Raw genomic sequence first — 6,764 nt, 5'->3', positions numbered from 1 at the left:
ATTTAATTGATATTTATAGGACATTCCATCCAAAAACAGCAGATTACACTTTCTTCTCAAGTGCACATGGAACATTCTCCAGGATAGATCACATCTTGGGTCACAAATCAAGCCTCAGTAAATTTAAGAAAATTGAAATCATATCAAGCATCTTTTCTGACCACAATGCTATGAGATTAGAAATGAATTACAGGGAAAAAATGTAAAAAACACAAACACACGGAGGCTAAACAATACGTTACTAAATAACCAAGAGATCACTGAAGAAATCAAACAGGAAATCAAAAAATACCTAGAGGGCTTCCCCGGTGGCACAGTGGTTGGGAGTCCGCCTACCAGTGCAGGGGGCGCGGGTTCGTGCCCCAGTCCAGGGGTGAAGGACACTACATAATGATCAAGGGATCAATCTAAGAAGAAGATATAACAATTATAAATATATACGCACCCAACATAGGAGCACCTCAATGCATAAGGCAATTGCTAACAGCTATAAAAGAGGAAATCAACAGTGACCCAATAATAGTCGGAACTTTAAAACCTCACTTACACCAATGGACAGACCATCCAGACAGAAAATTAATAAGGAAACACAAGCTTTAAATGACACAAGAGACCAGATAGATAAAAAAAAAAAAAAAATACCTAGAGACAAAAGACAATTAAAACATGACAATCCAAAACTTTGGGATGCAGCAAAAGCAGTTCTGAGAGGGAATTTTATAGCTATACAAGCCTATCTCCAGAAACAAGAAAAATCTCAAATAAACTAATAGCATCTTTTCTGACCACAACGTTATGAGATTAGAAATCAATTACAGGGGAAAAAATGTAAAAAAACACAAACACATGGAGGCTATACAGCACATTACTAAATAACCAAGAGACCACTGAAGAAATCAAAGAGTAAATCAAAAAATACCTAGAGACAAATTACGATGGAAACACGATGATCCGAAACCTACGGGATGCAGCAAAAGCAGTTCTAAGAGAGAATTTTATAGCAATACAAGCCTACCTCAAGAAACAAGAAAAATCTCAAATAAACTAACTAATCTTACACCTAAAGGAACTAGAGAAAGAAGAACAAACAAAACTCAAAGTTAACAGAAGGAAAGAAATTGTAAAGATCAGAGCAAAGATCAATAAAACTAAAAGCTGGTTCTTTGAGAAGATAAACAAAATTGATAAAACCTTAGCCAGCCTCATCAAGAAAAAGAGGGAGAGGACTCAAATCAATAAAATTAGAAATGGAAAAGGAGAAGTTCCGACAGACTCCGCAGATAATTTAGAGAAGAGCTAACACCTATTCTTCTCAAACTCTTCCAAAAAACTGCAGAGGAAGGAACACTCCCAAACTCATTCTATGAGGCCGCCATCACCCTGATGCCAAAACCAGACAAAGATACTACAAAAAAAGAAAATTACAGACCAGTATCACTGATGAATATAGATGCAAAAATCCTCAACAAAATACTAGTAAACAGAATCCAAAGGTGAATTCTATCAAACATTTAGAGAAGAGCTAACACCCATCCTTCTCAAACTCTTCCAAAAAATTGCAGAGGAAGGAACACTCCCAAACTCATTCTACGAAGCCACCATCACCCTGATACCAAAACCAGACAAAGATATTACAAAGAAAGAAAATTACAGACCAAAATCACTGATGAATCTTCCAACAAACAAAAGTCCAGGACCAGATGGCTTCACAGGTGAATTCTATCAAACATTTAGAGAAGAGCTAACACCCATCCTTCTCAAACTCTTCCAAAAAATTGCAGAGGAAGGAACACTCCCAAACTCATTCTATGAGGCCACCATCACCCTGATACCAAAACCAGACAAAGATACTACAAAAAAAGAAAATTACAGACCAATATCACTGATGAATATAGATGCAAAAATCCTCAACAAAATACTAGTAAACAGAATCCAAAAACACATTCAAAGGATCATACACCATGATCAAGTGGGATTTATCCCAGGGATGCAAGGATTCTTCAACATACGTAAATCAATCAGTGTGATACACCATATTAACAAATTGAAGAATAAAACCCATATGATCATCTCAATAGATGCAGAAAAAGCTTTTGACAAAATTCATCACCCATTTATGATAAAAACTCTCCAGAAAATGTGCATAGAAACCTACATCAACATAATAAAGGCCATATACGACAAAACCACAGCAAACATCATTCTCAATGGTGAAAAACTGAAAGCATTTCCTCTAAGATCAGGAACAAGAGAAGGATGTCCGCTCTCACCACTATAATAGCCCGTGCTCCGCAACGGGAGAGGCCACAACAGTGAGAGGCCCGCGTACCGAAAAAAAAAAAAACTCTACAGAAAGTGTGCATAGAAGGAACCTACCTCAACATAATAAAGGCCATATATGACAAACCCACAGCAAACATCATTCTCAATGGTGAAAAACTGAAAGCATTTCCTCTAAGATCAGGAACAAGACAAGGATGTCCACTCTCACCACTATTATTCAACATAGTTTTGGAAGTCCTAGCCACGGCAATCAGAGAAGAAAGAGAAATAAAAGGAATACAAATTGGAAAAGAAGAAGTAAGACTGTCACTGTTTGCAGATGACATGATACTATACATAGAGAATCCTAAAGATGCCACCAGAAAACTACTAGAGCTAATCAATGTATCTGGTAGAGTTGCAGGATACAAAATTAATGCACAGAAATCTCTTGAATTCCTATACACTAATGATGAAAAATCTGAAAGAGAAATCAAGGAAACACTCCAATTTACCGTTGCAACAGAAAGAATAAAATACCTAGGAATAAACCTTTCTAGGGAGACAAAAGACCTGTATGAAGAAAACTATAAGACACTGATGAAAGGAATTAAAGATGATACCAACAGATGGAGAGATATACCATGTTCTTGGATTGGAAGAATCAATATTGTGAAAATGACTATACTACCCAAAGCAATCTACAGATTCAATGCAATCCCTATCAAATTACCAATGGCATTTTTACAGAACTAGAACAAAAAGTCTTAACATTTGTAGGGAGACACAAAAGACCCTGAATAGCCAAAGCAATCTTGAGGGAAAAAAAACTGAGCAGGAGGAATCAGACTCCCTGACTTCAGACTATACTACAAAGCTACAGTCATCAAGACAATATGGTACTGGCACAAAAACAGAAACATAGATCAATGGAACAGGATAGAAAGCCCAGAGATAAATCCACATACCTATGGTCAACTAATCTGTGACGAAGGAGGCAAGGATATACAGTGGAGAAAAGACAGTCTTTTCTCCACTGGACAGCTACATGTAAAAGAATGAAATTAGAACACTCCTTAACACCATACACAAAAATAAACTCAAAATGGATTAGAGACCTAAATGTAAGACCGGACACTATAAAACTCTTAGAGAAAAACATAGGAAGAACACTCTTTGACAAAAATCACAGCAAGATCTTTTTTGATCCACCTCCTAGAGTAATGGAAATAAAAACAAAAATAAACAAATGGGACTTAATGAAACTTAAGAGCTTTTGCAAAGCAAAGGAAACTACAAACAGGACGAAAAGACAACCCTCAGAATGAGAGAAAATATTTTCAAATGAATCAACGGACAAAGGATTAATCTCCAAAATATATAAACAGCTCATGCAGCTCTATACTAAAAAAAACAAACAACCCAATGAAAAAATGGACAGAAGACCTAAATAGACATTTCTCCAAAGAAGACATACAGATGGCCAAGAAGCACATGAAAAGCTGCTCAACATCACTAATCATTAGAGAAATGCAAATCAAAACTACAATGAGGTATCACCTCACACCAGTTAGAATGGGCATCATCAGAAAATCTACAAAAAACAAATTCTGGAGAGGGTGTGAAGAAAAGGGAACCCTCTTGCACTGTTGGTGGGAATGTAAAGCAATACAGCCACTATGGAGAACAGTATGGAGGTGTCTTAAAAAACTAAAAATAGAATTACCATATGACCCAGCAATCCCACTACTGGGCATATACCCAGAGAAAACCATAATTCAAAAAGACACATGCACCCCAATGTTCATTGCAACACTATTTACAATAGCCAGGAAGCAACCTAAATGCCCATTGACAGAAGAATGGATAAAGAAGATGTGGTACATATATACAATGGAATATTACTCAGCCACAAACAGGAACGAAACTGGGTCATTTGTAGAGACGTGGATGGATCTAGAGGCTCTCATACAGAATGATGTAAGTCAGAAAGAGAAAAACAAATATCATATATTAATGCATATATGTGGAGCCTAGAAAAATGGTACAGATGAACCGGTTTGCAGGGCAGAAATAGAGACACAGATGTAGAGAACAAATGTATGCACAGCAAGAGGAGAAAGTGGTGGGCGGGGGTGGTGGTGTGATGAATTGGGAGATTGGGATTGACATATATACACTAATGTGTATAAAATGGATAACTAATAATAACCTGCTGCATAAAAATATAAATAAAATTAAATTAAAAAAAATTTTTTAAACCCCATATTTAGAAGGACCTCCCTGGTGTCACAGTGGTTAAGAATCCGCCTGCCAATGCAGGGGACATGGGTTCAAGCCCTGGTCCGGGAAGTTTCCACATGCTGCAGAGCAAGGAAGCCCTTGCGCTCTAGAGCCTGCAAGCCACAACTACTGAGCCCATGTGCCGCAACTACTGAAGCTCACACGCTTAGATTCCATGCTCTGCAACAAGAGAAGCCATGCAATGAGCAGTCCATGCACCGCAACAAAGAGTAGCCCCCGCTCACCACAACTAGAGAAAGCCTGCATGCAGCAACAAAGACCCAACGCAGCCAAAAGATAAATTAAAAAAAAATACTTTATAAAACAAAAAACTGTATTTAGAGTGAAATTGGTAACTTAAATCCTTTAATTACTTCTAAAACAGCACCAAAAAATTAAACATTCATATGGGAATGAACTCTTGAAGAAAGAAAAAGTTAGAAAATAATAAAAATGGCAGCAGAAATAAACTCAAAACAGCTCTAGGGAAAGTCCAATGAGATAGCGAAACTGTGGAAAGCTACTTTAGAGAAACAGAAAACATAAAGGAATAAAATTGGAAATGAGAAAAATGATATAAGAATGACTAGGAAGATAATGTTTAAATTATAAAAGTATTGATATTATATACAATTGAATATAAATTGAAAATTTTAATAAAAGGAGAGATCATCTGGGAAATTATTTTAAATGACTCAGAAGTAGAAAACCTAAATGGACCAATAAGCAAAAATGAAAAACCTAGAAGTTACAGAATAATTATGCTGCAAAGGGCTGCAGGCCTGGGTGATTGGTTGGTGAGTGAGTTCTTTCAAGTTCCCAAACAATTCACAATCCCTACATCATATAAATGAGGTTGGAACACTGAAAAAATTAAAAGATGCTGGATTATTAAAGTTATAAATTGTCACAACTCTGATATCAAATCCCTGCAAAGACAGCCCACAGAAAGAAAACTGTAGCCCAGATTCATGTAGGAACAGAGTCCAGAGATCCTAAGCAAAGCCCCAGCCAAACAGATGCCACAACAGACACAGCTCAGACCCAGGACCCACGGGGTCTCTCAACGAAGCAGCTTAACAAGACCCCACAGACGAGCATGAGGAGCAGCTGAGGGCACTTCCGCCGATGCCGAAACGAGCTCATAAAAACTCTTTATTGAAATCAGAGGCTTTCAGTTTTTTTTTTTTTTTTTTTCTTTTTTTTTTTGGTTCTTTAAAAATAAGGACTGGGCTTCCCTGGTGGCGCAGTGGTTGCGAGTCCGCCTGCCGATGCAGGGGACACGGGTTCGTGCCCCGGTCCGGGAAGATCCCACATGCCGCGGAGCGGCTGAGCCCGTGAGCCGTGGCCGCTGAGCCTGCGCGTCCGGAGCCTGTGCTCCGCAACGGGAGGGGCCACAGCAGTGAGAGGCCCGCGTACCGCAAAAAAATAAATAAATAAAAATAAAAATAAGGACTAGAAAGACTCTTCCCCAGCACCCAGACTGCACACCCCCCAATCCCTGGGCAGACAGGGCCATTCACTGCCCACCACCCACCAGGAGGATAGGGGGGAGGCTGCCAAGGCCAAAGGTTCTGGGAGTTCTGAGGAACAAAGACAGAAACAAGTGTATGAGCTGCCAGCCTCGTTTAAAATGATCGTTTGTAAACAGAGCAACTACGGACTTAGAAAACGTAGAATGAACTGAAAAACTTATCAGAATAGAACAGCTTGTGAACAGGCTGGATATAGGATAAATATCTACAAATCAACAGCTTTCCAAAACATAGCAACACATAACGAAAATACAGTGGAAAAAGAAATCCCATCCATGATTACAGAAAGTGCTCCAGGAATAAACTAATTAATGTGAAAGATGTATGTGTGAGAAATGGCTAAAGAAAGAGACTTGAAGAAACAGAGCCAAAATAGCTTAATAAAATTGCAGTAGATGAAATCATCCTCTGGGTAAATGTACACAGAAGAAATGTGAAAAAATTACCCCTGCCTTCCGAGCCAGTGATCCTACTTTTAGGAAAACATACCCTAAGGAAATAACCCTAAATATAACGTATTTTGCTGTGGTATTTACCTCAGGGTAAGAAAAAAGAACTGTCATTTCAAACATAAGAAGAGTTCATTAAACTGTGGTTCATCTGATTTTTGGAATATTACACAGCCATTTGAAATATATTTACAACAATACAGAAACAGCCACATCACAGTGTTAAAGGGAAAGA

This window comes from Lipotes vexillifer, unplaced genomic scaffold (assembly GCF_000442215.2).
Source record: "Lipotes vexillifer unplaced genomic scaffold, Lipotes_vexillifer_v1.1 scaffold545, whole genome shotgun sequence".
NCBI lineage: Eukaryota > Metazoa > Chordata > Mammalia > Artiodactyla > Lipotidae > Lipotes > Lipotes vexillifer.
Note: the sequence above shows the minus strand (reverse complement) of the source record.